Raw genomic sequence first — 12,697 nt, 5'->3', positions numbered from 1 at the left:
CGCAAGTTTGGTACTAATCCCTCTAGGATTTTCCAAGTGTAAATAATCATGTATCTCTCCCTCCAGCATTCTAGGGAGTACAGGTCGAGGAACTTCAAGCGCTCCCAGTAATTCAGGTGTTTTATCGCAGTTGTGTGTGCCGTGAAAGTTCTCTGTACATTTTCTAGGTCAGCAATTTCACCTGCTTTGAAAGGTGCTGTTAGTGTGCAGCAATATTCCAGCCTAGATAGAACAAGTGACCTGAAGAGTGTCATCATGGGCTTAGCATCCCTAATTTTGAAGGTTCTCATTATCCATCATGTCATTTTTCTAGCAGATACGATTGATACAATGTTGTGGTCTTTGAAAGTGAGATCCTCTGACATTATCACTCCCAGATCTTTTTTACATTAGTTTCTCGTTCTATTGTATGGTTGGAATTTGTTTTATACTCTGATATAATTTTAATTTCCTCACGTTTTCCATATCGTAGTTGAAATTTCTCATCATTGAACTTCATATTGTTTTCTGTGGTCAATATAAAGATTTGGTTGATGTCCGCCTGGAGTCTTGCAGTATCTTAATGGAGGACACTGTCGTGTAAACTCGGGTGTCATCTGCAAAGGAAGACAAGGTCCTGTGGCTTACTACTATTAAAACTAAGCACTAAACCCACATGAGATGTCAAATACGTCTGCCCAACATCAAGGAGACGGTTTTCAAGACGAGTCCATGGGCATTGTTCATTAGAATTACGAATATTTGGCAAACGAGCGTCTCTGGGCTAGTGTCCAGGGCGTTTCGAATATCAAGGTTCAAGCCACGTTAACACACAGTAACAAGACTGTGTTAGTCTCTTAGTAATTACCAAGTGACAACAATCCTCCCTCCTCCCTCCCCACCCCTCAGGGAAGGTTCCTTGATGTTGGTGAGGGGCTCTTGATTTAGGGAATTGGATCTGTGCTCCAGTTCCCCGAATTAAGCCTGAATGCCTTCCACATCCCCCCCCCCAGGCGCTGTATAATCCTCCGGGTTTAGCGCTTCCCCCTTGATTATAATAATAATAATCCTCCCTCCCCAAAACTCTCCCACTACTAACAATAACTACTCACCCCCTAACCCCCGACCCTTCCCCTAACGACCTTCCCCCTCCCCACAAACAACCATTGACGTCATCACCCCTCCAGGTCAACGGCGCCATTTAGCCATGGAGGTCAAGAATAGTGGCGCCACTAGTCACTCCTCTGCCATCCACCACACCATCAACACCTCCAGCTCCTCCAGTTCCATCAACCTCTGGTAATTTAAAAAACTTGAATTATTCAAATTTCATGGTAATTTTTGACAGCTTAGCTTTGAAAATATTTTAGCAATATTTCTTTCTATAAAATGTTGAAGGAAGCATACTAAATACATAGTAAGACTTCAAACTATTACTTACTACAGTTCGTGGTGAGTTGCTGCTGGAGTTGATATCTCTGAAGACTTGCAGCTGGCCACGACACGGTCTTCACCACAGAAGCTGCCCACAATATTGAGAATATCTTCAACCTACAAGATTCGATAAACTTAATAGCATTAATTAAAATGTAATAAATAAATTTTCTTTATCACAACAATGTTCATGGAACACAAAATAAATAGAAAAAGTAAATAACTTTGAGAGAAGCCTCAACTGCTGTATTTGTCAGCAGGAGGACAACATTCACACAATTCGGGAGCTTAAAGTTCGGGAAAAAAAAAAAAATATATACCTACCCCAACACTACTAGCAATAGTACTAATGAGGCGGACAGCCTCAGTACTGCCATTATTAGTAGTTTGAGGTATGATACATTTTTAAATTTCGTGACGTGGTGTTAGCTTCCTGACAATACGAAGTCGTACGACTGCCCAGCGTCGCAACACTATCTTGCCAAGACTTCTCCATGTACAACAAGTCTTGTCTCCAGTGTTCTAATTGCCTGTGTTACAAGACATGAGGTGATATTGTCAGGATGATTCTGTGGTAACTGAACAAGTTGAATGGTAAATCCAGATGCCTATATTTAAGGGATGCATGTTAAACCGGAAAAAAAAAACTTTATAAACTTTCACTACTCTTCTGAATCAAACCTGATTGACTTTCATCGACCTGTCCCCCCGAAAGTTTACTGCTCCTTTCTCATTCAAATTATTGTACATACGTGCACATTTACCCACAAAACTTCCCATAACGATCTATATTATCCATAGGGGATCATTCCCCAAGCTGTGTATGTTAGGCAATCAGGTTTGATCCAAGGAAGGGGAAGGTACTTGCAACTGTTTATACAAAGATACCCTCACTAGTACAAAGATACCCCTTAAAGGGCATCCAGATTTAACAATGATCCTAACTACCTTCAAGACAACAATGTATTTCCCCTACACTAACACGTCTCCCATAGCACACTATGCTAACAACCAACACTATGGGTTATCTAACCAGTTGGAAGTCTGCCGTATACCAGTTTCCTAACACATTACTATGCTCGCTTGAATTAATAACCTACCTTACCTGCCAGTTACGGCTGGCATTCTAGGCACAACCTGAGGACCACTACATTCAGCCCCCCCCCTATCTACTACTTTTTTGGGTCTCTAACCCAGCAGGGTTAATGATCCTATTCTCACTAATACCACTCTAAATCACCCTCCTTAACTATACTCATCAGCATCAGATGTTAGTGAATCCTTTCTGCCGACTAACACTTCACTTCAGAGGTTTTCATTATTTTCATCATTAACATCTGCTGCCAGAAGCGTTAGACTTCACTTTTTATAAACTATCAAACTGCAATTCTGAACGCTAATACTTTTATATTCATAGGAACCCGAAAGCTGCTTAAATTTTCCAAAATTGTGTAAACTCAATGAATCAATATTAACTTTACACAGTTTGGCCAAAGGCATAAAAAACGTAGAACACCCACCACAACCACTACCCAAAGCCCGAAACCCACCAACATCCCCACGGAAACTACGTGCAATAACAGACTGCAGACAGCTACTGAAGGTCGTTGGTGGGTTCCCAGGCCAACAGTTCTACGTAATCTATGCCTTCAGGGGAGATTACTCTCCCCTGCTATATGCATTCATAATGCATATAGCAGATGCTCCAGTTCTATTCTTAACCTAACTACCTAAATATATAAAACTTACAATACTTATGGAAACCAACAATGGATAAGCAATTCGAGACGATCTTTTGTTTTCTCTTGGACGAGTATCAAGTCAGACCAAGGGCCAAAAAGTATTAAAAAGACCACAAAACAGGTCGTAAAAACCATGAAAGGGGGGGGAGATGAAATTACGAAGTACGTCAGGCGACTAAGTTTCAAAAAGCAGTAGTGGTATAGACATTAGTAGTAGTAATAACAATAGTAGTATAGGTAGTACTGGTAAGATTTGCGGTAATACCAATAGTGGTAATGTTAATGGTGGTAGTATTAGTACTGGGAATAATAGAAGTGCCGGTAGTAGTAACATTAATAGTAGTGGTAGCAGTAACATTAATAGTAGTGGTAGCAGTAACATTAATAGTAGTGGTAGCAGTAACATTAATAGTAGTGGTAGTAGTAACATTAATAGTAGTGGTAGTAGTAACATTAATAGTAGTGGTAGTAGTAACAATATTCGTAGCTGAAACGGCACAAAAAACTGGGGGGGGGGGAAACTACGACAAGTTAACCTTCAATAATAAAGTTCAACAGGAGCTTACAACAGACATAAAAACTCCAGTATTCCTGTTGGTTAATGTTAGAAGTAAATAAAAAATCTGGCTAACATTAACCAACAGGAATACTGGAGTTTTTATGTCTGTTGTAAGCTCCTGTTGAACTTTATTATTGAAGGTTAACTTGTAGTTCCCCCCTTCAGTAGCTGTCTGCAGTCTGTTATTGCACGTAGTTTCTGTGGGGATTTTGGTGGGTTTCGGGCTTTGGGTAGTGGTTGTGGTGGGTGTTCTACGTTTTTTTATGCCTTTGGCAAGTCCAAGGTTGATTTGTTTACTAACTTCATAAAACTGACACTTGGGGAGGAAACTTTAGACGTTTCTGTCTAACCTGGATTGTTATGAGACTATCGACTGCATCTGGACTTAGTTTTGATACCTTTTTTCCTGGACCCGATTTCTCTAACTTTTATTGTTTTCACATTATAAATGTTGTACAATACTAGGTTGGTAAGAGACACTGACAGTTATTATTCATGAAATATTAGGCTTGGGGAGTAGACTTTATCTGTCGACTACACAGGTGACAGCAGTCTTGGACACTAAACTGTCGAGTTAATTTTGAGATTTTTCCCTCCAACCTTGACAAAAGATGGTCAGTCTCTTAGGTAAGAAATTAGAAGTAAATAAAAAATCTGGCTAATTTCTTACCTAAGAGACTGACCATCTTTTGTCAAGGTTGGAGGGAAAATCTCAAAATTAACTCGACAGTTTAGTGTCCAAGACTGCTGTCACCTGTGTAGTCGACAAATAAAGTCTACTCCCCAAGCCTAACATTTCATGAATAATAACTGTCAGTGTCTCTTACCAACCTAGTATTGTACAACATTTATAATGTGAAAACAATAAAAGTTAGAGAAATCGGGTCCAGGAAAAAAGGTATCAAAACTAAGTCCAGATGCAGTCGATAGTCTCATAACAATCCAGGTTAGACAGAAACGTCTAAAGTTTCCTCCCCAAGTGTCAGTTTTATGAAGTTAGTAAACAAATCAACCTTGGACTTGCCAAAGGCATAAACGTAGAACACCCACCACAACCACTACCCAAAGCCCGAAACCCACCAAAATCCCCACAGAAACTACGTGCAATAACAGACTGCAGACAGCTACTGAAGATCGTTGGTGGGTTCCCAGGCCAACAGTTCTACGTAATCTATGCCTTCAGGGGAGATTACTCTCCCCTGCTATATGCATTCATAATGCATATAGCAGATGCTCCAGTTCTATACCTTACCTCTCCTACTTAACAACACCTACTTCTGTAAGTTATTTTGATAGTAGAAACTAAATAATTGTAGACCAACAAAGTGCTATATGCATATATACACCACAACTATGCAGCATACTCCAGGTACAGGCCTTAACAATTTGCAGGGAAGTGGCTGCGCAAGGGAGGATGAAGGGAGGTAAAGGTAACATCAAAGGGGGTCTAGGTAAGATCAAGGGGGACTAGGTAAGATCAGTCTACAAAGTCTCTCTAAATATATACTGCATAACCCAATTTCAAAACAAATCCCCCCCCCCAAGACGCTCTAATACAGACTCTGGAGTCATAAGCGCTAAACCCACAAGGCTATACTACTGAAAATATTTTTGGAACTTCAAAGCATAAAATTACTTGGCCAAGTCCTCTACAACTTGGCCAGGTCCTCTACAACTTGGCCAGGTCCTCTACAACTTGGCCAGGTCCTCTACAACACTACTGAAAATAGGAAGATGTGGTTAATTCCACATTTCTGAGGAATTGTTATTTTCTCCGGCTATAATATATTCTGCCTAAGGAAAATTTATTCCGTCATGTGAAGGTAAAACTTTGGTTGTGTAGTCTTAAAAATAGGTTAGAGAAATGAGTGGTTGAGAGTTGGACCTGCCTAACATGGGCCAATAGGCCTGCTTCAATGCTCCTTTGTCTTAATAATGGATATGCCTGATTTAATAGGCTGTTCTTACACCAGGCATCAAGACCTCTACCATTACCCTCACCACACCCAGCATCAAGACCTCTACCATTGCCCTCACCACACCCAGCATCAAGACCTCTACCATTACCCTCACCACACCCAGCATCAAGACCTCTACCATTACCCTCACCACACCCAGCATCAAGACCTCTACCATTACCCTCACCACACCCAGCATCAAGACCTCTACCATTACCCTCACCACACCCAGCATCAAGACCTCTACCTCTACCATTACCCTCACCACACCCAGCATCAAGACCTCTACCATTACCCTCACCACACCCAGCATCAAGACCTCTACCATTACCCTCACCACACCCAGCATCAAGACCTCTACCATTACCCTCACCACACCCAGCATCAATACCTCTACCATTACCCTCACCACACCCAGCATCAAGACCTCTACCATTACCCTCACCACACCCAGCATCAAGACCTCTACCATTACCCTCACCACACCCAGCATCAACACCTCTACCATTACCCTCACCACAACCAGCATCAAAACCTCCACCATTACCCTCACCACACCCAGCATCAAGACCTCCACCATTACCCTCACCACACCCAGCATCAAGACCTCCACCATTACCCTCACCACACCCAGCATCAACACCTCCACCATTACCCTCACCACACCCAGCATCAATACCTCTACCATTACCCTCACCACACCCAGCATCAAGACCTCTACCATTACCCTCACCACACCCAGCATCAAGACCTCTACCATTACCCTCACCACACCCAGCATCAAGACCTCTACCATTACCCTCACCACACCCAGCATCAACACCTCTACCATTACCCTCACCACACCCAGCATCAAGACCTCTACCATTACCCTCACCACACTCAGCATCAAGACCTCTACCATTACCCTCACTACACCCAGCATCAAGACCTCTACCATTACCCTCACCACAACCAGCATCAAAACCTCCATTACCCTCACCACACCCAGCATCAAGACCTCCACCATTACCCTCACCACACCCAGCATCAACACCTCTACCATTACCCTCACCACACCCAGCATCAAGACCTCCACCATTACCCTCACCACACCCAGCATCAACACCTCCACCATTACCCTCACCACACCCAGCATCAACACCTCTACCATTACCCTCACCACACTCAGCATCAAGACCTCTACCATTACCCTCACCACACCCAGCATCAAAACCTCCACCATTACCCTCACCACACCCAGCATCAAGACCTCCACCATTACCCTCACCACACCCAGCATCAAGACCTCTTCCATTACCCTCACCACACTCAGCATCAAGACCTCTACCATTACCCTCACCACACCCAGCATCAAGACCTCCACCATTACCCTCACCACACCCAGCATCAACACCTCTACCATTACCCTCACCACACCCAGCATCAAGACCTCTACCATTACCCTCACCACAACCAGCATCAAAACCTCCACCATTACCCTCACCACACCCAGCATCAACACCTCTACCATTACCCTCACCACACCCAGCATCAAGACCTCTACCATTACCCTCACCACACCCAGCATCAAGACCCATCTACCACACCCAGCATCAAGACCTACCCCCTCACCACACCCAGCATCAAGACCTCTACCATTACCCTCACCACACCCAGCATCAAGACCTCTACCATTACCCTCACCACACCCAGCATCAACACCTCTACCATTACCCTCACCACACCCAGCATCAAGACCTCTACCATTACCCTCACCACACCCAGCATCAACACCTCTACCATTACCCTCACCACACCCAGCATCAACACCTCTACCATTACCCTCACCACACCCAGCATCAAGACCTCTACCATTACCCTCACCACACCCAGCATCAAGACCTCTACCATTACCCTCACCACACCCAGCATCAACACCTCTACCATTACCCTCACCACACCCAGCATCAACACCTCTACCATTACCCTCACCACACCCAGCATCAACACCTCTACCATTACCCTCACCACACCCAGCATCAAGACCTCTACCATTACCCTCACCACACCCAGCATCAACACCTCTACCATTACCCTCACCACACCCAGCATCAACACCTCTACCATTACCCTCACCACACCCAGCATCAAGACCTCTACCATTACCCTCACCACACCCAGCATCAAGACCTCTACCATTACCCTCACCACACCCAGCATCAAGACCTCTACCATTACCCTCACCACACCCAGCATCAACACCTCTACCATTACCCTCACCACACCCAGCATCAAGACCTCTACCATTACCCTCACCACACCCAGCATCAACACCTCTACCATTACCCTCACCACACCCAGCATCAAGACCTCTACCATTACCCTCACCACACCCAGCATCAACACCTCTACCATTACCCTCACCACACCCAGCATCAAGACCTCTACCATTACCCTCACCACACCCAGCATCAACACCTCTACCATTACCCTCACCACACCCAGCATCAACACCTCTACCATTACCCTCACCACACCCAGCATCAACACCTCTACCATTACCCTCACCACACCCAGCATCAACACCTCTACCATTACCCTCACCACACCCAGCATCAACACCTCTACCATTACCCTCACCACACCCAGCATCAACACCTCTACCATTACCCTCACCACACCCAGCATCAACACCTCTACCATTACCCTCACCACACCCAGCATCAACACCTCTCACCACACCCAGCATCAACACCTACCCTCACCACACCCAGCATCAACACCTCTACCATTACCCTCACCACACCCAGCATCAACACATCTACCATTACCCTCCCCCCACCCAGCAGCATCAACACCTCTACCATTACCCTCACCACACCCAGCATCAACACCTCTACCATTACCCTCACCACACCCAGCATCAACACCTCTACCATTACCCTCACCACACCCAGCATCAACACCTCTACCATTACCCTCACCACACCCAGCATCAACACCTCTACCATTACCCTCACAACACCCAGCATCAACACTTCTACCATTACCCTCACCACACCCAGCATCAACACCTCTACCATTACCCTCACCACACCCAGCATCAACACCTCTACCATTACCCTCACCACACCCAGCATCAACACCTCTACCATTACCCTCACCACACCCAGCATCAACACCTCTACCATTACCCTCACCACACCCAGCATCAACACCTCTACCATTACCCTCACCACACCCAGCATCAACACCTCTACCATTACCCTCACCACACCCAGCATCAACACCTCTACCATTACCCTCACCACACCCAGCATCAACACCTCTACCATTACCCTCACCACACCCAGCATCAACACCTCTACCATTACCCTCACCACACCCAGCATCAACACCTCTACCATTACCCTCACCACACCCAGCATCAACACCTCTACCATTACCCTCACCACACCCAGCATCAACACCTCTACCATTACCCTCACCACACCCAGCATCAACACCTCTACCATTACCCTCACCACACCCAGCATCAACACCTCTACCATTACCCTCACCACACCCAGCATCAACACCTCTACCATTACCCTCACCACACCCAGCATCAACACCTCTACCATTACCCTCACCACACCCAGCATCAACACCTCTCACCATTACCCTCACCACACCCAGCATCAACACCTCTACCATTACCCTCACCACACCCAGCATCAACACCTCTACCATTACCCTCACCACACCCAGCATCAACACCTCTACCATTACCCTCACCACACCCAGCATCAACACCTCTACCATTACCCTCACCACACCCAGCATCAACACCTCTACCATTACCCTCACCACACCCAGCATCAACACCTCTACCATTACCCTCACCACACCCAGCATCAACACCTCTACCATTACCCTCACCACACCCAGCATCAACACCTCTACCATTACCCTCACCACACCCAGCATCAACACCTCTACCATTACCCTCACCACACCCAGCATCAACACCTCTACCATTACCCTCACCACACCCAGCATCAACACCTCTACCATTACCCTCACCACACCCAGCATCAACACCTCTACCATTACCCTCACCACACCCAGCATCAACACCTCTACCATTACCCTCACCACACCCAGCATCAACACCTCTACCATTACCCTCACCACACCCAGCATCAACACCTCTACCATTACCCTCACCACACCCAGCATCAACACCTCTACCATTACCCTCACCACACCCAGCATCAACACCTCTACCATTACCCACCACACCCAGCATCAACCCTCTACCATTACCCTCACCACACCCAGCATCAACACCTCTACCATTACCCTCACCACACCCAGCATCAACACCTCTACCATTACCCTCACCACACCCAGCATCAACACCTCTACCATTACCCTCACCACACCCAGCATCAACACCTCTACCATTACCCTCACCACACCCAGCATCAACACCTCTACCATTACCCTCACCACACCCAGCATCAACACCTCTACCATTACCCTCACCACACCCAGCATCAACACCTCTACCATTACCCTCACCACACCCAGCATCAACACCTCTACCATTACCCTCACCACACCCAGCATCAACACCTCTACCATTACCCTCACCACACCCAGCATCAACACCTCTACCATTACCCTCACCACACCCAGCATCAACACCTCTACCATTACCCTCACCACACCCAGCATCAACACCTCTTCCATTACCCTCACCACACCCAGCATCAACACCTCTACCATTACCCTCACCACACCCAGCATCAACACCTCTACCATTACCCTCACCACACCCAGCATCAACACCTCTACCATTACCCTCACCACACCCAGCATCAACACCTCTACCATTACCCTCACCACACCCAGCATCAACACCTCTACCATTACCCTCACCACACCCAGCATCAACACCTCTACCATTACCCTCACCACACCCAGCATCAACACCTCTACCATTACCCTCACCACACCCAGCATCAACACCTCTACCATTACCCTCACCACACCCAGCATCAACACCTCTACCATTACCCTCACCACACCCAGCATCAACACCTCTACCATTACCCTCACCACACCCAGCATCAACACCTCTTCCATTACCCTCACCACACCCAGCATCAACACCTCTACCATTACCCTCACCACACCCAGCATCAACACCTCTACCATTACCCTCACCACACCCAGCATCAACACCTCTACCATTACCCTCACCACACCCAGCATCAAGACCTCTACCATTACCCTCACCACACCCAGCATCAACACCTCTACCATTACCCTCACCACACCCAGCATCAACACCTCTACCATTACCCTCACCACACCCAGCATCAACACCTCTACCATTACCCTCACCACACCCAGCATCAACACCTCTACCATTACCCTCACCACACCCAGCATCAACACCTCTACCATTACCCTCACCACACTAAACTATCTCAGTATAATTATTAACTCAGTCGATTAACACAAAATTACACAAGTCAGGATAATCTGACATTTTTATTGGGATATTTATACTTCCCCAGGATGCGACCCCTACCACAAGGCCTATTCAGGGCCAGTAGGCCTGCTGCAGTGTTCCTCATGTCTTATGTTAACAGTGCCAGTGGATATAAGGGAACATGCCCACTTGTGCCCGGGATCGAATCCCGGTTCTTCAGTTGACACCACTACCAACTGAGCCATGATACATCACTTACACATTTCATCTCAGCTTCCTACAATCTTGCAGGATGGATATAGACGACAAATATATTACGCTAACTAAAACTTCTAAAATACAATCAGTCTTCAATTCTAAGTTTTACAACCCATTTCTCCAATTTTTATTTCCACCTCATTTAAGGTAACCTACAGAATACATTCCTCATTATTTCCTGGCCAGAGATTTCATCTCTGGTCGGGAGATAAACTAATACTTCCCACTAAGTTACTTTTGATATCAATTACTTACAACCTTTCCTATACTCTCCCCATCACCTTCCCATCTAATACAATTACTATCTGCTTCAATAACCAAACTTTAGTGGATTTATAACCTGGAAATACCTTACAAGTGGGCCCCGCCCACCCTTGGCGACGTCTCCAACTGCTGCATCTCCATATAACACTAAATGTTATGGGTCAGACCATTTACTAGTGTGGTTGTCTCTGTCCCTCAGACTGGTCAATGTTGCTGTGTTGATCAATGTTGCAGCAGCCAGACATAACACTCCTCAGACTGGTCAATGTTACAGCAGCCAGGCACAGCACTCCTCAGACTGGTCAATGTTGCAGTGTTGATCAATGTTGCAGCAGTCACAGCACTCCTCAGACTGGTCAATGTTGCTGTGTTGATCAATGTTGCAGCAGCCAGTCACAGCACTCCTCAGACTGGTCAATATTGATGTGTTGATCAATGTTGCAGCAGCCAGTCACAGCACTCCTCAGACTGGCCAATGTTGCAGTGATCAATGTTGCAGCAGCCAGGTACAGCACTCCTCAGACTGGTCAATGTTGCAGTAGCCAGGCACAGCACTCCTCAGACTGGTCAATGTTGCAGCAGCCAGGCACAGCACTCCTCAGACTGGTCAATGTTGCAGCAGCCAGGCACAGCACTCCTGAAACTGGTCAATGTTGCAGCAGCCAGGCACAGCACTCCTCAGACTGGTCAATGTTGCAGCAGCCAGGCACAGCACTCCTCAGACTGGTCAATATTGCAGTGTTGATCAGTGTTGCCAGTCACAGCACTCCTCAGACTCAATGGTCAATGTTGCAGCAGTCACAGCACTCCTCAGACTGGTCAATGTTGCAGTGTTGATCAATGTTGCAGCAGACAGGCACAGCACTCCTCAGACTGGTCAATGTTACAGCAGCCAGGCACAGCACTCCTCAGACTGGTCAATGTTGCAGTGTTGATCAGTGTTGCAGCAGTCACAGCACTCCTCAGACCGGTCAATGTTGCTGTGTTGATCAATGTTGCAGCAGTCACAGCACTCCTCAGACTGGTCAATGTTGCA

The 12,697-nt window shown here is 46.4% G+C and overlaps 1 long non-coding RNA gene across 1 annotated transcript; it reads right to left on the bottom strand.

The window, feature by feature from the left end:
* Positions 1–1,135: 1,135 nt before the first annotated feature.
* Positions 1,136–12,410, bottom strand: LOC128686722 (uncharacterized). Its single transcript, XR_011391344.1, has 3 exons — positions 11,748–12,410; positions 1,421–1,530; positions 1,136–1,275 (listed from the first exon to the last, which is right to left on the bottom strand). It is a non-coding gene; the product is annotated as an uncharacterized lncRNA (long non-coding RNA).
* Positions 12,411–12,697: the final 287 nt, after the last annotated feature.

The sequence above is a fragment of the Cherax quadricarinatus genome, unplaced genomic scaffold (genome assembly GCF_038502225.1).
Source record: "Cherax quadricarinatus isolate ZL_2023a unplaced genomic scaffold, ASM3850222v1 Contig1551, whole genome shotgun sequence".
NCBI classification, from domain to species: domain Eukaryota; kingdom Metazoa; phylum Arthropoda; class Malacostraca; order Decapoda; family Parastacidae; genus Cherax; species Cherax quadricarinatus.
The sequence above is the reverse complement of the archived record's forward strand: the minus strand, read 5'-3'. Positions and strand labels throughout refer to the sequence as shown.